Source organism: Schistocerca americana, unplaced genomic scaffold (assembly GCF_021461395.2).
Source record: "Schistocerca americana isolate TAMUIC-IGC-003095 unplaced genomic scaffold, iqSchAmer2.1 HiC_scaffold_180, whole genome shotgun sequence".
Taxonomy (NCBI): Eukaryota; Metazoa; Arthropoda; class Insecta; order Orthoptera; family Acrididae; genus Schistocerca; species Schistocerca americana.
In genome coordinates this window covers 183130-201115 of record NW_025725885.1, presented here as the reverse complement: position 1 = coordinate 201115, position 17986 = coordinate 183130, and the positions used below count along the sequence as shown (strand labels likewise).

At 54.8% G+C, this 17986-nt stretch overlaps 44 non-coding genes across 44 annotated transcripts; 9 read left to right on the top strand and 35 right to left on the bottom strand.

The window, feature by feature from the left end:
- The first annotated feature begins 65 nt into the window (after window positions 1-65).
- Window positions 66-137, top strand: Trnag-ucc. Its single transcript has one exon. It is a non-coding gene; the product is annotated as a tRNA-Gly (tRNA).
- A 581-nt stretch (window positions 138-718) lies between these two features.
- On the bottom strand, window positions 719-792 carry Trnai-aau. Its single transcript has one exon. It is a non-coding gene; the product is annotated as a tRNA-Ile (tRNA).
- Window positions 793-990: 198 nt separating this feature from the next.
- On the bottom strand, window positions 991-1062 carry Trnae-uuc. Its single transcript has one exon. It is a non-coding gene; the product is annotated as a tRNA-Glu (tRNA).
- Window positions 1063-1327: 265 nt separating this feature from the next.
- Window positions 1328-1400, bottom strand: Trnam-cau. The gene has a single exon. It is a non-coding gene; the product is annotated as a tRNA-Met (tRNA).
- A 293-nt stretch (window positions 1401-1693) lies between these two features.
- Window positions 1694-1764, bottom strand: Trnag-gcc. Its single transcript has one exon. It is a non-coding gene; the product is annotated as a tRNA-Gly (tRNA).
- Window positions 1765-2105: 341 nt separating this feature from the next.
- On the top strand, window positions 2106-2177 carry Trnag-ucc. Its single transcript has one exon. It is a non-coding gene; the product is annotated as a tRNA-Gly (tRNA).
- A 581-nt stretch (window positions 2178-2758) lies between these two features.
- On the bottom strand, window positions 2759-2832 carry Trnai-aau. Its single transcript has one exon. It is a non-coding gene; the product is annotated as a tRNA-Ile (tRNA).
- Window positions 2833-3030: 198 nt separating this feature from the next.
- Window positions 3031-3102, bottom strand: Trnae-uuc. The gene has a single exon. It is a non-coding gene; the product is annotated as a tRNA-Glu (tRNA).
- A 265-nt stretch (window positions 3103-3367) lies between these two features.
- Window positions 3368-3440, bottom strand: Trnam-cau. Its single transcript has one exon. It is a non-coding gene; the product is annotated as a tRNA-Met (tRNA).
- A 293-nt stretch (window positions 3441-3733) lies between these two features.
- Trnag-gcc lies at window positions 3734-3804 on the bottom strand. The gene has a single exon. It is a non-coding gene; the product is annotated as a tRNA-Gly (tRNA).
- A 341-nt stretch (window positions 3805-4145) lies between these two features.
- Window positions 4146-4217, top strand: Trnag-ucc. Its single transcript has one exon. It is a non-coding gene; the product is annotated as a tRNA-Gly (tRNA).
- A 581-nt stretch (window positions 4218-4798) lies between these two features.
- Trnai-aau lies at window positions 4799-4872 on the bottom strand. The gene has a single exon. It is a non-coding gene; the product is annotated as a tRNA-Ile (tRNA).
- A 199-nt stretch (window positions 4873-5071) lies between these two features.
- Window positions 5072-5143, bottom strand: Trnae-uuc. The gene has a single exon. It is a non-coding gene; the product is annotated as a tRNA-Glu (tRNA).
- A 265-nt stretch (window positions 5144-5408) lies between these two features.
- On the bottom strand, window positions 5409-5481 carry Trnam-cau. The gene has a single exon. It is a non-coding gene; the product is annotated as a tRNA-Met (tRNA).
- A 293-nt stretch (window positions 5482-5774) lies between these two features.
- On the bottom strand, window positions 5775-5845 carry Trnag-gcc. The gene has a single exon. It is a non-coding gene; the product is annotated as a tRNA-Gly (tRNA).
- A 341-nt stretch (window positions 5846-6186) lies between these two features.
- Window positions 6187-6258, top strand: Trnag-ucc. Its single transcript has one exon. It is a non-coding gene; the product is annotated as a tRNA-Gly (tRNA).
- A 581-nt stretch (window positions 6259-6839) lies between these two features.
- On the bottom strand, window positions 6840-6913 carry Trnai-aau. Its single transcript has one exon. It is a non-coding gene; the product is annotated as a tRNA-Ile (tRNA).
- A 199-nt stretch (window positions 6914-7112) lies between these two features.
- Window positions 7113-7184, bottom strand: Trnae-uuc. The gene has a single exon. It is a non-coding gene; the product is annotated as a tRNA-Glu (tRNA).
- A 265-nt stretch (window positions 7185-7449) lies between these two features.
- Trnam-cau lies at window positions 7450-7522 on the bottom strand. Its single transcript has one exon. It is a non-coding gene; the product is annotated as a tRNA-Met (tRNA).
- Window positions 7523-7815: 293 nt separating this feature from the next.
- Window positions 7816-7886, bottom strand: Trnag-gcc. The gene has a single exon. It is a non-coding gene; the product is annotated as a tRNA-Gly (tRNA).
- A 341-nt stretch (window positions 7887-8227) lies between these two features.
- Trnag-ucc lies at window positions 8228-8299 on the top strand. Its single transcript has one exon. It is a non-coding gene; the product is annotated as a tRNA-Gly (tRNA).
- Window positions 8300-8880: 581 nt separating this feature from the next.
- On the bottom strand, window positions 8881-8954 carry Trnai-aau. The gene has a single exon. It is a non-coding gene; the product is annotated as a tRNA-Ile (tRNA).
- Window positions 8955-9152: 198 nt separating this feature from the next.
- Trnae-uuc lies at window positions 9153-9224 on the bottom strand. The gene has a single exon. It is a non-coding gene; the product is annotated as a tRNA-Glu (tRNA).
- Window positions 9225-9489: 265 nt separating this feature from the next.
- Window positions 9490-9562, bottom strand: Trnam-cau. The gene has a single exon. It is a non-coding gene; the product is annotated as a tRNA-Met (tRNA).
- A 293-nt stretch (window positions 9563-9855) lies between these two features.
- On the bottom strand, window positions 9856-9926 carry Trnag-gcc. The gene has a single exon. It is a non-coding gene; the product is annotated as a tRNA-Gly (tRNA).
- Window positions 9927-10267: 341 nt separating this feature from the next.
- Window positions 10268-10339, top strand: Trnag-ucc. The gene has a single exon. It is a non-coding gene; the product is annotated as a tRNA-Gly (tRNA).
- A 581-nt stretch (window positions 10340-10920) lies between these two features.
- Window positions 10921-10994, bottom strand: Trnai-aau. The gene has a single exon. It is a non-coding gene; the product is annotated as a tRNA-Ile (tRNA).
- A 199-nt stretch (window positions 10995-11193) lies between these two features.
- Window positions 11194-11265, bottom strand: Trnae-uuc. Its single transcript has one exon. It is a non-coding gene; the product is annotated as a tRNA-Glu (tRNA).
- A 265-nt stretch (window positions 11266-11530) lies between these two features.
- On the bottom strand, window positions 11531-11603 carry Trnam-cau. The gene has a single exon. It is a non-coding gene; the product is annotated as a tRNA-Met (tRNA).
- Window positions 11604-11896: 293 nt separating this feature from the next.
- Trnag-gcc lies at window positions 11897-11967 on the bottom strand. The gene has a single exon. It is a non-coding gene; the product is annotated as a tRNA-Gly (tRNA).
- Window positions 11968-12308: 341 nt separating this feature from the next.
- Window positions 12309-12380, top strand: Trnag-ucc. The gene has a single exon. It is a non-coding gene; the product is annotated as a tRNA-Gly (tRNA).
- Window positions 12381-12961: 581 nt separating this feature from the next.
- Window positions 12962-13035, bottom strand: Trnai-aau. Its single transcript has one exon. It is a non-coding gene; the product is annotated as a tRNA-Ile (tRNA).
- Window positions 13036-13234: 199 nt separating this feature from the next.
- Window positions 13235-13306, bottom strand: Trnae-uuc. Its single transcript has one exon. It is a non-coding gene; the product is annotated as a tRNA-Glu (tRNA).
- A 265-nt stretch (window positions 13307-13571) lies between these two features.
- Window positions 13572-13644, bottom strand: Trnam-cau. The gene has a single exon. It is a non-coding gene; the product is annotated as a tRNA-Met (tRNA).
- A 293-nt stretch (window positions 13645-13937) lies between these two features.
- Trnag-gcc lies at window positions 13938-14008 on the bottom strand. Its single transcript has one exon. It is a non-coding gene; the product is annotated as a tRNA-Gly (tRNA).
- Window positions 14009-14349: 341 nt separating this feature from the next.
- Trnag-ucc lies at window positions 14350-14421 on the top strand. The gene has a single exon. It is a non-coding gene; the product is annotated as a tRNA-Gly (tRNA).
- Window positions 14422-15002: 581 nt separating this feature from the next.
- Window positions 15003-15076, bottom strand: Trnai-aau. The gene has a single exon. It is a non-coding gene; the product is annotated as a tRNA-Ile (tRNA).
- A 198-nt stretch (window positions 15077-15274) lies between these two features.
- On the bottom strand, window positions 15275-15346 carry Trnae-uuc. The gene has a single exon. It is a non-coding gene; the product is annotated as a tRNA-Glu (tRNA).
- Window positions 15347-15611: 265 nt separating this feature from the next.
- On the bottom strand, window positions 15612-15684 carry Trnam-cau. Its single transcript has one exon. It is a non-coding gene; the product is annotated as a tRNA-Met (tRNA).
- Window positions 15685-15977: 293 nt separating this feature from the next.
- Window positions 15978-16048, bottom strand: Trnag-gcc. Its single transcript has one exon. It is a non-coding gene; the product is annotated as a tRNA-Gly (tRNA).
- A 341-nt stretch (window positions 16049-16389) lies between these two features.
- On the top strand, window positions 16390-16461 carry Trnag-ucc. The gene has a single exon. It is a non-coding gene; the product is annotated as a tRNA-Gly (tRNA).
- Window positions 16462-17042: 581 nt separating this feature from the next.
- Window positions 17043-17116, bottom strand: Trnai-aau. Its single transcript has one exon. It is a non-coding gene; the product is annotated as a tRNA-Ile (tRNA).
- Window positions 17117-17314: 198 nt separating this feature from the next.
- On the bottom strand, window positions 17315-17386 carry Trnae-uuc. The gene has a single exon. It is a non-coding gene; the product is annotated as a tRNA-Glu (tRNA).
- Window positions 17387-17651: 265 nt separating this feature from the next.
- Trnam-cau lies at window positions 17652-17724 on the bottom strand. The gene has a single exon. It is a non-coding gene; the product is annotated as a tRNA-Met (tRNA).
- Window positions 17725-17986: the final 262 nt, after the last annotated feature.

Genomic DNA, 17986 nt, shown 5'->3' with positions numbered 1-17986 from the left:
ATCACCTTCGGCCGCTGCCGACAGGCGGGAAGCCGACTCAGCGCGGTGGCGGGGCGCTCGCTTGTGCGGTGGTGGTGTAATGGTCAGCATAGTTGCCTTCCAAGCAGTTGATCCGGGTTCGATTCCCGGCCACCGCAGCAGGCTTTTAATTTCGCCTATGAGTACTTTTGCCACGCGCTCTTAAACTATTGTTTTTTCGCCCTCTTACTCGCTGCATACCAGCCCTTAGTGTGTCTCGACTTGTCTCGACTTTGCTCAGCTGACGCGAGAGCTGACGCTCTCAAATCGGCCTATATCAAAACGACAAGCACGAGAAACGACTGAGAGAGGTAAGGAGAGGCGAGGCGATGGACACACAGCACGCCCCCTTCATTTCACGGTGGCGTCTCCCTGACCGAATCGGGCTGTAGCTCCGAAAACAATGGAGAAACAAAAATAGGAAGTAAAACTGCCAATAGTGCCCTGTGTTCCCATGCGCTCACCCGCCCAAGTACTGACAAGGGCCAAAGTTGTTACGCATCGGCAATCGGACATTTTCTTTCATTTTCTCTAACCAGTGTATTCAAGATATTATGGCCATTGCCGAGCGAATGCTGTAGTGCTTCCCCACGAGTCGGGTTCGGATCCTCTGTCAACTTCCACGCAGGGTGATGATCATTTGGTCATCACACTCGCCAGCTGAAATCGGCGCTGCCTTTTCGCAGTAGTAAAAGAGTAGTGGCCCGTGGGGGGATCGAACCCACGACCTTCGCGTTATTAGCACGACGCTCTAACCAACTGAGCTAACGGGCCTCGGCAGATGCAGTTGCTCAGCCCTACGCTGGAATCAGCTGGCATGAAGCCATACACCATTCCTACGGTCGTCGTGTGTCTGCTTCCCTAGTCTATATTCTGCTGACGGTCACGAAACAGTAGCTATATTGCGAGCAGGACGGGAAACGGCCGCTCGGACAGCTCAAACTTGTCACGATTCGTGTGGAAAAAATCCAGTTCCGGTACCGGGAATCGAACCCGGGCCTCCTGGGTGAAACCCAGGTATCCTAGCCACTAGACCACACCGGATGCGGCCGTTTCATTCGCCCGTTCGTACGGTCGCTTGTCGCATTGTCGCTCTCTTTGCGAGCATCTTTGCACATACTGACTGGCAAGGCGCGCACCTCAAACGTCGCAGAGCAATGCTTTTGGCTTCATGCTCTGCTGGGAGAAGAGGAAAAGGGAAGCTGTATGTAAACATTTTCCCGCTGAAGCGTTGAAACGTTGTGGATAACAAACAAGAAATAAGTTGGCGCCCTAGCAACAGCACCACCATCAGTCACAGAAAATTAGATGCCCCGGGTGAGGATCGAACTCACGACCTTAAGATTATGAGACTTACGCGCTGCCTACTGCGCTACCGAGGCAGGCGATCGTTACACTTTCTGGAATCTTGGTAAGTACCGAATACAAGTGGTAGAGAGTCTGCACTCCCTGGCTCATTTTTTCTGTTGCTACACGTGCATTCACGGCGCGGCAGGCAACTTGCGATGCTAGGCCGACGCCAGTATGTACAATAGCACGCAGGAGTCCAAACGAGCAGTCGTCCGCGCTGCATGATTGGTTCTTTCCACACGGAATCCCGCGGTTCATTCTCATGGCTCACGCAGTTCGAGTGCGAAAGACACGCAGCACCCCTACCGGAGAAAAAACAAAATGATGCATCGGCCGGGAATCGAACCCGGGCCGCCCGCGTGGCAGGCGAGCATTCTACCACTGAACCACCGATGCTCGGGCCGGCGGTACCTTCACGCTGCTTCCCGAGCAGGTGTCTCAAGGGAAAGTGGGACTGCCGTCAAGCGCCGTAGCATTCTGTGGAGAAGATGCTGCAGACGCTGAATCCTGCACTGCGCTGCTTAAAGATGCCGCCAGAACGCGGTCCTCTGCGTACTCTTGCGTCGCCGGCGCCGACTCTTGCCAAAGGATGCGAAATGTGCGCGGATACGCTGTCCGAATGCGTCTGGATGTGCTCCCCTAGCCTGCCTCGAAATGCGCCTGCCGGGTACGATCACCTTCGGCCGCTGCCGACAGGCGGGAAGCCGACTCAGCGCGGTGGCGGGGCGCTCGCTTGTGCGGTGGTGGTGTAATGGTCAGCATAGTTGCCTTCCAAGCAGTTGATCCGGGTTCGATTCCCGGCCACCGCAGCAGGCTTTTAATTTCGCCTATGAGTACTTTTGCCACGCGCTCTTAAACTATTGTTTTTTCGCCCTCTTACTCGCTGCATACCAGCCCTTAGTGTGTCTCGACTTGTCTCGACTTTGCTCAGCTGACGCGAGAGCTGACGCTCTCAAATCGGCCTATATCAAAACGACAAGCACGAGAAACGACTGAGAGAGGTAAGGAGAGGCGAGGCGATGGACACACAGCACGCCCCCTTCATTTCACGGTGGCGTCTCCCTGACCGAATCGGGCTGTAGCTCCGAAAACAATGGAGAAACAAAAATAGGAAGTAAAACTGCCAATAGTGCCCTGTGTTCCCATGCGCTCACCCGCCCAAGTACTGACAAGGGCCAAAGTTGTTACGCATCGGCAATCGGACATTTTCTTTCATTTTCTCTAACCAGTGTATTCAAGATATTATGGCCATTGCCGAGCGAATGCTGTAGTGCTTCCCCACGAGTCGGGTTCGGATCCTCTGTCAACTTCCACGCAGGGTGATGATCATTTGGTCATCACACTCGCCAGCTGAAATCGGCGCTGCCTTTTCGCAGTAGTAAAAGAGTAGTGGCCCGTGGGGGGATCGAACCCACGACCTTCGCGTTATTAGCACGACGCTCTAACCAACTGAGCTAACGGGCCTCGGCAGATGCAGTTGCTCAGCCCTACGCTGGAATCAGCTGGCATGAAGCCATACACCATTCCTACGGTCGTCGTGTGTCTGCTTCCCTAGTCTATATTCTGCTGACGGTCACGAAACAGTAGCTATATTGCGAGCAGGACGGGAAACGGCCGCTCGGACAGCTCAAACTTGTCACGATTCGTGTGGAAAAAATCCAGTTCCGGTACCGGGAATCGAACCCGGGCCTCCTGGGTGAAACCCAGGTATCCTAGCCACTAGACCACACCGGATGCGGCCGTTTCATTCGCCCGTTCGTACGGTCGCTTGTCGCATTGTCGCTCTCTTTGCGAGCATCTTTGCACATACTGACTGGCAAGGCGCGCACCTCAAACGTCGCAGAGCAATGCTTTTGGCTTCATGCTCTGCTGGGAGAAGAGGAAAAGGGAAGCTGTATGTAAACATTTTCCCGCTGAAGCGTTGAAACGTTGTGGATAACAAACAAGAAATAAGTTGGCGCCCTAGCAACAGCACCACCATCAGTCACAGAAAATTAGATGCCCCGGGTGAGGATCGAACTCACGACCTTAAGATTATGAGACTTACGCGCTGCCTACTGCGCTACCGAGGCAGGCGATCGTTACACTTTCTGGAATCTTGGTAAGTACCGAATACAAGTGGTAGAGAGTCTGCACTCCCTGGCTCATTTTTTCTGTTGCTACACGTGCATTCACGGCGCGGCAGGCAACTTGCGATGCTAGGCCGACGCCAGTATGTACAATAGCACGCAGGAGTCCAAACGAGCAGTCGTCCGCGCTGCATGATTGGTTCTTTCCACACGGAATCCCGCGGTTCATTCTCATGGCTCACGCAGTTCGAGTGCGAAAGACACGCAGCACCCCTACCGGAGAAAAAACAAAATGATGCATCGGCCGGGAATCGAACCCGGGCCGCCCGCGTGGCAGGCGAGCATTCTACCACTGAACCACCGATGCTCGGGCCGGCGGTACCTTCACGCTGCTTCCCGAGCAGGTGTCTCAAGGGAAAGTGGGACTGCCGTCAAGCGCCGTAGCATTCTGTGGAGAAGATGCTGCAGACGCTGAATCCTGCACTGCGCTGCTTAAAGATGCCGCCAGAACGCGGTCCTCTGCGTACTCTTGCGTCGCCGGCGCCGACTCTTGCCAAAGGATGCGAAATGTGCGCGGATACGCTGTCCGAATGCGTCTGGATGTGCTCCCCTAGCCTGCCTCGAAATGCGCCTGCCGGGTACGATCACCTTCGGCCGCTGCCGACAGGCGGGAAGCCGACTCAGCGCGGTGGCGGGGCGCTCGCTTGTGCGGTGGTGGTGTAATGGTCAGCATAGTTGCCTTCCAAGCAGTTGATCCGGGTTCGATTCCCGGCCACCGCAGCAGGCTTTTAATTTCGCCTATGAGTACTTTTGCCACGCGCTCTTAAACTATTGTTTTTTCGCCCTCTTACTCGCTGCATACCAGCCCTTAGTGTGTCTCGACTTGTCTCGACTTTGCTCAGCTGACGCGAGAGCTGACGCTCTCAAATCGGCCTATATCAAAACGACAAGCACGAGAAACGACTGAGAGAGGTAAGGAGAGGCGAGGCGATGGACACACAGCACGCCCCCTTCATTTCACGGTGGCGTCTCCCTGACCGAATCGGGCTGTAGCTCCGAAAACAATGGAGAAACAAAAATAGGAAGTAAAACTGCCAATAGTGCCCTGTGTTCCCATGCGCTCACCCGCCCAAGTACTGACAAGGGCCAAAGTTGTTACGCATCGGCAATCGGACATTTTCTTTCATTTTCTCTAACCAGTGTATTCAAGATATTATGGCCATTGCCGAGCGAATGCTGTAGTGCTTCCCCACGAGTCGGGTTCGGATCCTCTGTCAACTTCCACGCAGGGTGATGATCATTTGGTCATCACACTCGCCAGCTGAAATCGGCGCTGCCTTTTCGCAGTAGTAAAAGAGTAGTGGCCCGTGGGGGGATCGAACCCACGACCTTCGCGTTATTAGCACGACGCTCTAACCAACTGAGCTAACGGGCCTCGGCAGATGCAGTTGCTCAGCCCTACGCTGGAATCAGCTGGCATGAAGCCATACACCATTCCTACGGTCGTCGTGTGTCTGCTTCCCTAGTCTATATTCTGCTGACGGTCACGAAACAGTAGCTATATTGCGAGCAGGACGGGAAACGGCCGCTCGGACAGCTCAAACTTGTCACGATTCGTGTGGAAAAAAATCCCGTTCCGGTACCGGGAATCGAACCCGGGCCTCCTGGGTGAAAGCCAGGTATCCTAGCCACTAGACCACACCGGATGCGGCCGTTTCATTCGCCCGTTCGTACGGTCGCTTGTCGCATTGTCGCTCTCTTTGCGAGCATCTTTGCACATACTGACTGGCAAGGCGCGCACCTCAAACGTCGCAGAGCAATGCTTTTGGCTTCATGCTCTGCTGGGAGAAGAGGAAAAGGGAAGCTGTATGTAAACATTTTCCCGCTGAAGCGTTGAAACGTTGTGGATAACAAACAAGAAATAAGTTGGCGCCCTAGCAACAGCACCACCATCAGTCACAGAAAATTAGATGCCCCGGGTGAGGATCGAACTCACGACCTTAAGATTATGAGACTTACGCGCTGCCTACTGCGCTACCGAGGCAGGCGATCGTTACACTTTCTGGGATCTTGGTAAGTACCGAATACAAGTGGTAGAGAGTCTGCACTCCCTGGCTCATTTTTTCTGTTGCTACACGTGCATTCACGGCGCGGCAGGCAACTTGCGATGCTAGGCCGACGCCAGTATGTACAATAGCACGCAGGAGTCCAAACGAGCAGTCGTCCGCGCTGCATGATTGGTTCTTTCCACACGGAATCCCGCGGTTCATTCTCATGGCTCACGCAGTTCGAGTGCGAAAGACACGCAGCACCCCTACCGGAGAAAAAACAAAATGATGCATCGGCCGGGAATCGAACCCGGGCCGCCCGCGTGGCAGGCGAGCATTCTACCACTGAACCACCGATGCTCGGGCCGGCGGTACCTTCACGCTGCTTCCCGAGCAGGTGTCTCAAGGGAAAGTGGGACTGCCGTCAAGCGCCGTAGCATTCTGTGGAGAAGATGCTGCAGACGCTGAATCCTGCACTGCGCTGCTTAAAGATGCCGCCAGAACGCGGTCCTCTGCGTACTCTTGCGTCGCCGGCGCCGACTCTTGCCAAAGGATGCGAAATGTGCGCGGATACGCTGTCCGAATGCGTCTGGATGTGCTCCCCTAGCCTGCCTCGAAATGCGCCTGCCGGGTACGATCACCTTCGGCCGCTGCCGACAGGCGGGAAGCCGACTCAGCGCGGTGGCGGGGCGCTCGCTTGTGCGGTGGTGGTGTAATGGTCAGCATAGTTGCCTTCCAAGCAGTTGATCCGGGTTCGATTCCCGGCCACCGCAGCAGGCTTTTAATTTCGCCTATGAGTACTTTTGCCACGCGCTCTTAAACTATTGTTTTTTCGCCCTCTTACCCGCTGCATACCAGCCCTTAGTGTGTCTCGACTTGTCTCGACTTTGCTCAGCTGACGCGAGAGCTGACGCTCTCAAATCGGCCTATATCAAAACGACAAGCACGAGAAACGACTGAGAGAGGTAAGGAGAGGCGAGGCGATGGACACACAGCACGCCCCCTTCATTTCACGGTGGCGTCTCCCTGACCGAATCGGGCTGTAGCTCCGAAAACAATGGAGAAACAAAAATAGGAAGTAAAACTGCCAATAGTGCCCTGTGTTCCCATGCGCTCACCCGCCCAAGTACTGACAAGGGCCAAAGTTGTTACGCATCGGCAATCGGACATTTTCTTTCATTTTCTCTAACCAGTGTATTCAAGATATTATGGCCATTGCCGAGCGAATGCTGTAGTGCTTCCCCACGAGTCGGGTTCGGATCCTCTGTCAACTTCCACGCAGGGTGATGATCATTTGGTCATCACACTCGCCAGCTGAAATCGGCGCTGCCTTTTCGCAGTAGTAAAAGAGTAGTGGCCCGTGGGGGGATCGAACCCACGACCTTCGCGTTATTAGCACGACGCTCTAACCAACTGAGCTAACGGGCCTCGGCAGATGCAGTTGCTCAGCCCTACGCTGGAATCAGCTGGCATGAAGCCATACACCATTCCTACGGTCGTCGTGTGTCTGCTTCCCTAGTCTATATTCTGCTGACGGTCACGAAACAGTAGCTATATTGCGAGCAGGACGGGAAACGGCCGCTCGGACAGCTCAAACTTGTCACGATTCGTGTGGAAAAAAATCCCGTTCCGGTACCGGGAATCGAACCCGGGCCTCCTGGGTGAAAGCCAGGTATCCTAGCCACTAGACCACACCGGATGCGGCCGTTTCATTCGCCCGTTCGTACGGTCGCTTGTCGCATTGTCGCTCTCTTTGCGAGCATCTTTGCACATACTGACTGGCAAGGCGCGCACCTCAAACGTCGCAGAGCAATGCTTTTGGCTTCATGCTCTGCTGGGAGAAGAGGAAAAGGGAAGCTGTATGTAAACATTTTCCCGCTGAAGCGTTGAAACGTTGTGGATAACAAACAAGAAATAAGTTGGCGCCCTAGCAACAGCACCACCATCAGTCACAGAAAATTAGATGCCCCGGGTGAGGATCGAACTCACGACCTTAAGATTATGAGACTTACGCGCTGCCTACTGCGCTACCGAGGCAGGCGATCGTTACACTTTCTGGGATCTTGGTAAGTACCGAATACAAGTGGTAGAGAGTCTGCACTCCCTGGCTCATTTTTTCTGTTGCTACACGTGCATTCACGGCGCGGCAGGCAACTTGCGATGCTAGGCCGACGCCAGTATGTACAATAGCACGCAGGAGTCCAAACGAGCAGTCGTCCGCGCTGCATGATTGGTTCTTTCCACACGGAATCCCGCGGTTCATTCTCATGGCTCACGCAGTTCGAGTGCGAAAGACACGCAGCACCCCTACCGGAGAAAAAACAAAATGATGCATCGGCCGGGAATCGAACCCGGGCCGCCCGCGTGGCAGGCGAGCATTCTACCACTGAACCACCGATGCTCGGGCCGGCGGTACCTTCACGCTGCTTCCCGAGCAGGTGTCTCAAGGGAAAGTGGGACTGCCGTCAAGCGCCGTAGCATTCTGTGGAGAAGATGCTGCAGACGCTGAATCCTGCACTGCGCTGCTTAAAGATGCCGCCAGAACGCGGTCCTCTGCGTACTCTTGCGTCGCCGGCGCCGACTCTTGCCAAAGGATGCGAAATGTGCGCGGATACGCTGTCCGAATGCGTCTGGATGTGCTCCCCTAGCCTGCCTCGAAATGCGCCTGCCGGGTACGATCACCTTCGGCCGCTGCCGACAGGCGGGAAGCCGACTCAGCGCGGTGGCGGGGCGCTCGCTTGTGCGGTGGTGGTGTAATGGTCAGCATAGTTGCCTTCCAAGCAGTTGATCCGGGTTCGATTCCCGGCCACCGCAGCAGGCTTTTAATTTCGCCTATGAGTACTTTTGCCACGCGCTCTTAAACTATTGTTTTTTCGCCCTCTTACCCGCTGCATACCAGCCCTTAGTGTGTCTCGACTTGTCTCGACTTTGCTCAGCTGACGCGAGAGCTGACGCTCTCAAATCGGCCTATATCAAAACGACAAGCACGAGAAACGACTGAGAGAGGTAAGGAGAGGCGAGGCGATGGACACACAGCACGCCCCCTTCATTTCACGGTGGCGTCTCCCTGACCGAATCGGGCTGTAGCTCCGAAAACAATGGAGAAACAAAAATAGGAAGTAAAACTGCCAATAGTGCCCTGTGTTCCCATGCGCTCACCCGCCCAAGTACTGACAAGGGCCAAAGTTGTTACGCATCGGCAATCGGACATTTTCTTTCATTTTCTCTAACCAGTGTATTCAAGATATTATGGCCATTGCCGAGCGAATGCTGTAGTGCTTCCCCACGAGTCGGGTTCGGATCCTCTGTCAACTTCCACGCAGGGTGATGATCATTTGGTCATCACACTCGCCAGCTGAAATCGGCGCTGCCTTTTCGCAGTAGTAAAAGAGTAGTGGCCCGTGGGGGGATCGAACCCACGACCTTCGCGTTATTAGCACGACGCTCTAACCAACTGAGCTAACGGGCCTCGGCAGATGCAGTTGCTCAGCCCTACGCTGGAATCAGCTGGCATGAAGCCATACACCATTCCTACGGTCGTCGTGTGTCTGCTTCCCTAGTCTATATTCTGCTGACGGTCACGAAACAGTAGCTATATTGCGAGCAGGACGGGAAACGGCCGCTCGGACAGCTCAAACTTGTCACGATTCGTGTGGAAAAAATCCCGTTCCGGTACCGGGAATCGAACCCGGGCCTCCTGGGTGAAAGCCAGGTATCCTAGCCACTAGACCACACCGGATGCGGCCGTTTCATTCGCCCGTTCGTACGGTCGCTTGTCGCATTGTCGCTCTCTTTGCGAGCATCTTTGCACATACTGACTGGCAAGGCGCGCACCTCAAACGTCGCAGAGCAATGCTTTTGGCTTCATGCTCTGCTGGGAGAAGAGGAAAAGGGAAGCTGTATGTAAACATTTTCCCGCTGAAGCGTTGAAACGTTGTGGATAACAAACAAGAAATAAGTTGGCGCCCTAGCAACAGCACCACCATCAGTCACAGAAAATTAGATGCCCCGGGTGAGGATCGAACTCACGACCTTAAGATTATGAGACTTACGCGCTGCCTACTGCGCTACCGAGGCAGGCGATCGTTACACTTTCTGGGATCTTGGTAAGTACCGAATACAAGTGGTAGAGAGTCTGCACTCCCTGGCTCATTTTTTCTGTTGCTACACGTGCATTCACGGCGCGGCAGGCAACTTGCGATGCTAGGCCGACGCCAGTATGTACAATAGCACGCAGGAGTCCAAACGAGCAGTCGTCCGCGCTGCATGATTGGTTCTTTCCACACGGAATCCCGCGGTTCATTCTCATGGCTCACGCAGTTCGAGTGCGAAAGACACGCAGCACCCCTACCGGAGAAAAAACAAAATGATGCATCGGCCGGGAATCGAACCCGGGCCGCCCGCGTGGCAGGCGAGCATTCTACCACTGAACCACCGATGCTCGGGCCGGCGGTACCTTCACGCTGCTTCCCGAGCAGGTGTCTCAAGGGAAAGTGGGACTGCCGTCAAGCGCCGTAGCATTCTGTGGAGAAGATGCTGCAGACGCTGAATCCTGCACTGCGCTGCTTAAAGATGCCGCCAGAACGCGGTCCTCTGCGTACTCTTGCGTCGCCGGCGCCGACTCTTGCCAAAGGATGCGAAATGTGCGCGGATACGCTGTCCGAATGCGTCTGGATGTGCTCCCCTAGCCTGCCTCGAAATGCGCCTGCCGGGTACGATCACCTTCGGCCGCTGCCGACAGGCGGGAAGCCGACTCAGCGCGGTGGCGGGGCGCTCGCTTGTGCGGTGGTGGTGTAATGGTCAGCATAGTTGCCTTCCAAGCAGTTGATCCGGGTTCGATTCCCGGCCACCGCAGCAGGCTTTTAATTTCGCCTATGAGTACTTTTGCCACGCGCTCTTAAACTATTGTTTTTTCGCCCTCTTACTCGCTGCATACCAGCCCTTAGTGTGTCTCGACTTGTCTCGACTTTGCTCAGCTGACGCGAGAGCTGACGCTCTCAAATCGGCCTATATCAAAACGACAAGCACGAGAAACGACTGAGAGAGGTAAGGAGAGGCGAGGCGATGGACACACAGCACGCCCCCTTCATTTCACGGTGGCGTCTCCCTGACCGAATCGGGCTGTAGCTCCGAAAACAATGGAGAAACAAAAATAGGAAGTAAAACTGCCAATAGTGCCCTGTGTTCCCATGCGCTCACCCGCCCAAGTACTGACAAGGGCCAAAGTTGTTACGCATCGGCAATCGGACATTTTCTTTCATTTTCTCTAACCAGTGTATTCAAGATATTATGGCCATTGCCGAGCGAATGCTGTAGTGCTTCCCCACGAGTCGGGTTCGGATCCTCTGTCAACTTCCACGCAGGGTGATGATCATTTGGTCATCACACTCGCCAGCTGAAATCGGCGCTGCCTTTTCGCAGTAGTAAAAGAGTAGTGGCCCGTGGGGGGATCGAACCCACGACCTTCGCGTTATTAGCACGACGCTCTAACCAACTGAGCTAACGGGCCTCGGCAGATGCAGTTGCTCAGCCCTACGCTGGAATCAGCTGGCATGAAGCCATACACCATTCCTACGGTCGTCGTGTGTCTGCTTCCCTAGTCTATATTCTGCTGACGGTCACGAAACAGTAGCTATATTGCGAGCAGGACGGGAAACGGCCGCTCGGACAGCTCAAACTTGTCACGATTCGTGTGGAAAAAAATCCCGTTCCGGTACCGGGAATCGAACCCGGGCCTCCTGGGTGAAAGCCAGGTATCCTAGCCACTAGACCACACCGGATGCGGCCGTTTCATTCGCCCGTTCGTACGGTCGCTTGTCGCATTGTCGCTCTCTTTGCGAGCATCTTTGCACATACTGACTGGCAAGGCGCGCACCTCAAACGTCGCAGAGCAATGCTTTTGGCTTCATGCTCTGCTGGGAGAAGAGGAAAAGGGAAGCTGTATGTAAACATTTTCCCGCTGAAGCGTTGAAACGTTGTGGATAACAAACAAGAAATAAGTTGGCGCCCTAGCAACAGCACCACCATCAGTCACAGAAAATTAGATGCCCCGGGTGAGGATCGAACTCACGACCTTAAGATTATGAGACTTACGCGCTGCCTACTGCGCTACCGAGGCAGGCGATCGTTACACTTTCTGGGATCTTGGTAAGTACCGAATACAAGTGGTAGAGAGTCTGCACTCCCTGGCTCATTTTTTCTGTTGCTACACGTGCATTCACGGCGCGGCAGGCAACTTGCGATGCTAGGCCGACGCCAGTATGTACAATAGCACGCAGGAGTCCAAACGAGCAGTCGTCCGCGCTGCATGATTGGTTCTTTCCACACGGAATCCCGCGGTTCATTCTCATGGCTCACGCAGTTCGAGTGCGAAAGACACGCAGCACCCCTACCGGAGAAAAAACAAAATGATGCATCGGCCGGGAATCGAACCCGGGCCGCCCGCGTGGCAGGCGAGCATTCTACCACTGAACCACCGATGCTCGGGCCGGCGGTACCTTCACGCTGCTTCCCGAGCAGGTGTCTCAAGGGAAAGTGGGACTGCCGTCAAGCGCCGTAGCATTCTGTGGAGAAGATGCTGCAGACGCTGAATCCTGCACTGCGCTGCTTAAAGATGCCGCCAGAACGCGGTCCTCTGCGTACTCTTGCGTCGCCGGCGCCGACTCTTGCCAAAGGATGCGAAATGTGCGCGGATACGCTGTCCGAATGCGTCTGGATGTGCTCCCCTAGCCTGCCTCGAAATGCGCCTGCCGGGTACGATCACCTTCGGCCGCTGCCGACAGGCGGGAAGCCGACTCAGCGCGGTGGCGGGGCGCTCGCTTGTGCGGTGGTGGTGTAATGGTCAGCATAGTTGCCTTCCAAGCAGTTGATCCGGGTTCGATTCCCGGCCACCGCAGCAGGCTTTTAATTTCGCCTATGAGTACTTTTGCCACGCGCTCTTAAACTATTGTTTTTTCGCCCTCTTACCCGCTGCATACCAGCCCTTAGTGTGTCTCGACTTGTCTCGACTTTGCTCAGCTGACGCGAGAGCTGACGCTCTCAAATCGGCCTATATCAAAACGACAAGCACGAGAAACGACTGAGAGAGGTAAGGAGAGGCGAGGCGATGGACACACAGCACGCCCCCTTCATTTCACGGTGGCGTCTCCCTGACCGAATCGGGCTGTAGCTCCGAAAACAATGGAGAAACAAAAATAGGAAGTAAAACTGCCAATAGTGCCCTGTGTTCCCATGCGCTCACCCGCCCAAGTACTGACAAGGGCCAAAGTTGTTACGCATCGGCAATCGGACATTTTCTTTCATTTTCTCTAACCAGTGTATTCAAGATATTATGGCCATTGCCGAGCGAATGCTGTAGTGCTTCCCCACGAGTCGGGTTCGGATCCTCTGTCAACTTCCACGCAGGGTGATGATCATTTGGTCATCACACTCGCCAGCTGAAATCGGCGCTGCCTTTTCGCAGTAGTAAAAGAGTAGTGGCCCGTGGGGGGATCGAACCCACGACCTTCGCGTTATTAGCACGACGCTCTAACCAACTGAGCTAACGGGCCTCGGCAGATGCAGTTGCTCAGCCCTACGCTGGAATCAGCTGGCATGAAGCCATACACCATTCCTACGGTCGTCGTGTGTCTGCTTCCCTAGTCTATATTCTGCTGACGGTCACGAAACAGTAGCTATATTGCGAGCAGGACGGGAAACGGCCGCTCGGACAGCTCAAACTTGTCACGATTCGTGTGGAAAAAAATCCCGTTCCGGTACCGGGAATCGAACCCGGGCCTCCTGGGTGAAAGCCAGGTATCCTAGCCACTAGACCACACCGGATGCGGCCGTTTCATTCGCCCGTTCGTACGGTCGCTTGTCGCATTGTCGCTCTCTTTGCGAGCATCTTTGCACATACTGACTGGCAAGGCGCGCACCTCAAACGTCGCAGAGCAATGCTTTTGGCTTCATGCTCTGCTGGGAGAAGAGGAAAAGGGAAGCTGTATGTAAACATTTTCCCGCTGAAGCGTTGAAACGTTGTGGATAACAAACAAGAAATAAGTTGGCGCCCTAGCAACAGCACCACCATCAGTCACAGAAAATTAGATGCCCCGGGTGAGGATCGAACTCACGACCTTAAGATTATGAGACTTACGCGCTGCCTACTGCGCTACCGAGGCAGGCGATCGTTACACTTTCTGGGATCTTGGTAAGTACCGAATACAAGTGGTAGAGAGTCTGCACTCCCTGGCTCATTTTTTCTGTTGCTACACGTGCATTCACGGCGCGGCAGGCAACTTGCGATGCTAGGCCGACGCCAGTATGTACAATAGCACGCAGGAGTCCAAACGAGCAGTCGTCCGCGCTGCATGATTGGTTCTTTCCACACGGAATCCCGCGGTTCATTCTCATGGCTCACGCAGTTCGAGTGCGAAAGACACGCAGCACCCCTACCGGAGAAAAAACAAAATGATGCATCGGCCGGGAATCGAACCCGGGCCGCCCGCGTGGCAGGCGAGCATTCTACCACTGAACCACCGATGCTCGGGCCGGCGGTACCTTCACGCTGCTTCCCGAGCAGGTGTCTCAAGGGAAAGTGGGACTGCCGTCAAGCGCCGTAGCATTCTGTGGAGAAGATGCTGCAGACGCTGAATCCTGCACTGCGCTGCTTAAAGATGCCGCCAGAACGCGGTCCTCTGCGTACTCTTGCGTCGCCGGCGCCGACTCTTGCCAAAGGATGCGAAATGTGCGCGGATACGCTGTCCGAATGCGTCTGGATGTGCTCCCCTAGCCTGCCTCGAAATGCGCCTGCCGGGTACGATCACCTTCGGCCGCTGCCGACAGGCGGGAAGCCGACTCAGCGCGGTGGCGGGGCGCTCGCTTGTGCGGTGGTGGTGTAATGGTCAGCATAGTTGCCTTCCAAGCAGTTGATCCGGGTTCGATTCCCGGCCACCGCAGCAGGCTTTTAATTTCGCCTATGAGTACTTTTGCCACGCGCTCTTAAACTATTGTTTTTTCGCCCTCTTACCCGCTGCATACCAGCCCTTAGTGTGTCTCGACTTGTCTCGACTTTGCTCAGCTGACGCGAGAGCTGACGCTCTCAAATCGGCCTATATCAAAACGACAAGCACGAGAAACGACTGAGAGAGGTAAGGAGAGGCGAGGCGATGGACACACAGCACGCCCCCTTCATTTCACGGTGGCGTCTCCCTGACCGAATCGGGCTGTAGCTCCGAAAACAATGGAGAAACAAAAATAGGAAGTAAAACTGCCAATAGTGCCCTGTGTTCCCATGCGCTCACCCGCCCAAGTACTGACAAGGGCCAAAGTTGTTACGCATCGGCAATCGGACATTTTCTTTCATTTTCTCTAACCAGTGTATTCAAGATATTATGGCCATTGCCGAGCGAATGCTGTAGTGCTTCCCCACGAGTCGGGTTCGGATCCTCTGTCAACTTCCACGCAGGGTGATGATCATTTGGTCATCACACTCGCCAGCTGAAATCGGCGCTGCCTTTTCGCAGTAGTAAAAGAGTAGTGGCCCGTGGGGGGATCGAACCCACGACCTTCGCGTTATTAGCACGACGCTCTAACCAACTGAGCTAACGGGCCTCGGCAGATGCAGTTGCTCAGCCCTACGCTGGAATCAGCTGGCATGAAGCCATACACCATTCCTACGGTCGTCGTGTGTCTGCTTCCCTAGTCTATATTCTGCTGACGGTCACGAAACAGTAGCTATATTGCGAGCAGGACGGGAAACGGCCGCTCGGACAGCTCAAACTTGTCACGATTCGTGTGGAAAAAATCCCGTTCCGGTACCGGGAATCGAACCCGGGCCTCCTGGGTGAAAGCCAGGTATCCTAGCCACTAGACCACACCGGATGCGGCCGTTTCATTCGCCCGTTCGTACGGTCGCTTGTCGCATTGTCGCTCTCTTTGCGAGCATCTTTGCACATACTGACTGGCAAGGCGCGCACCTCAAACGTCGCAGAGCAATGCTTTTGGCTTCATGCTCTGCTGGGAGAAGAGGAAAAGGGAAGCTGTATGTAAACATTTTCCCGCTGAAGCGTTGAAACGTTGTGGATAACAAACAAGAAATAAGTTGGCGCCCTAGCAACAGCACCACCATCAGTCACAGAAAATTAGATGCCCCGGGTGAGGATCGAACTCACGACCTTAAGATTATGAGACTTACGCGCTGCCTACTGCGCTACCGAGGCAGGCGATCGTTACACTTTCTGGGATCTTGGTAAGTACCGAATACAAGTGGTAGAGAGTCTGCACTCCCTGGCTCATTTTTTCTGTTGCTACACGTGCATTCACGGCGCGGCAGGCAACTTGCGATGCTAGGCCGACGCCAGTATGTACAATAGCACGCAGGAGTCCAAACGAGCAGTCGTCCGCGCTGCATGATTGGTTCTTTCCACACGGAATCCCGCGGTTCATTCTCATGGCTCACGCAGTTCGAGTGCGAAAGACACGCAGCACCCCTACCGGAGAAAAAACAAAATGATGCATCGGCCGGGAATCGAACCCGGGCCGCCCGCGTGGCAGGCGAGCATTCTACCACTGAACCACCGATGCTCGGGCCGGCGGTACCTTCACGCTGCTTCCCGAGCAGGTGTCTCAAGGGAAAGTGGGACTGCCGTCAAGCGCCGTAGCATTCTGTGGAGAAGATGCTGCAGACGCTGAATCCTGCACTGCGCTGCTTAAAGATGCCGCCAGAACGCGGTCCTCTGCGTACTCTTGCGTCGCCGGCGCCGACTCTTGCCAAAGGATGCGAAATGTGCGCGGATACGCTGTCCGAATGCGTCTGGATGTGCTCCCCTAGCCTGCCTCGAAATGCGCCTGCCGGGTACGATCACCTTCGGCCGCTGCCGACAGGCGGGAAGCCGACTCAGCGCGGTGGCGGGGCGCTCGCTTGTGCGGTGGTGGTGTAATGGTCAGCATAGTTGCCTTCCAAGCAGTTGATCCGGGTTCGATTCCCGGCCACCGCAGCAGGCTTTTAATTTCGCCTATGAGTACTTTTGCCACGCGCTCTTAAACTATTGTTTTTTCGCCCTCTTACTCGCTGCATACCAGCCCTTAGTGTGTCTCGACTTGTCTCGACTTTGCTCAGCTGACGCGAGAGCTGACGCTCTCAAATCGGCCTATATCAAAACGACAAGCACGAGAAACGACTGAGAGAGGTAAGGAGAGGCGAGGCGATGGACACACAGCACGCCCCCTTCATTTCACGGTGGCGTCTCCCTGACCGAATCGGGCTGTAGCTCCGAAAACAATGGAGAAACAAAAATAGGAAGTAAAACTGCCAATAGTGCCCTGTGTTCCCATGCGCTCACCCGCCCAAGTACTGACAAGGGCCAAAGTTGTTACGCATCGGCAATCGGACATTTTCTTTCATTTTCTCTAACCAGTGTATTCAAGATATTATGGCCATTGCCGAGCGAATGCTGTAGTGCTTCCCCACGAGTCGGGTTCGGATCCTCTGTCAACTTCCACGCAGGGTGATGATCATTTGGTCATCACACTCGCCAGCTGAAATCGGCGCTGCCTTTTCGCAGTAGTAAAAGAGTAGTGGCCCGTGGGGGGATCGAACCCACGACCTTCGCGTTATTAGCACGACGCTCTAACCAACTGAGCTAACGGGCCTCGGCAGATGCAGTTGCTCAGCCCTACGCTGGAATCAGCTGGCATGAAGCCATACACCATTCCTACGGTCGTCGTGTGTCTGCTTCCCTAGTCTATATTCTGCTGACGGTCACGAAACAGTAGCTATATTGCGAGCAGGACGGGAAACGGCCGCTCGGACAGCTCAAACTTGTCACGATTCGTGTGGAAAAAATCCCGTTCCGGTACCGGGAATCGAACCCGGGCCTCCTGGGTGAAAGCCAGGTATCCTAGCCACTAGACCACACCGGATGCGGCCGTTTCATTCGCCCGTTCGTACGGTCGCTTGTCGCATTGTCGCTCTCTTTGCGAGCATCTTTGCACATACTGACTGGCAAGGCGCGCACCTCAAACGTCGCAGAGCAATGCTTTTGGCTTCATGCTCTGCTGGGAGAAGAGGAAAAGGGAAGCTGTATGTAAACATTTTCCCGCTGAAGCGTTGAAACGTTGTGGATAACAAACAAGAAATAAGTTGGCGCCCTAGCAACAGCACCACCATCAGTCACAGAAAATTAGATGCCCCGGGTGAGGATCGAACTCACGACCTTAAGATTATGAGACTTACGCGCTGCCTACTGCGCTACCGAGGCAGGCGATCGTTACACTTTCTGGGATCTTGGTAAGTACCGAATACAAGTGGTAGAGAGTCTGCACTCCCTGGCTCATTTTTTCTGTTGCTACACGTGCATTCACGGCGCGGCAGGCAACTTGCGATGCTAGGCCGACGCCAGTATGTACAATAGCACGCAGGAGTCCAAACGAGCAGTCGTCCGCGCTGCATGATTGGTTCTTTCCACACGGAATCCCGCGGTTCATTCTCATGGCTCACGCAGTTCGAGTGCGAAAGACACG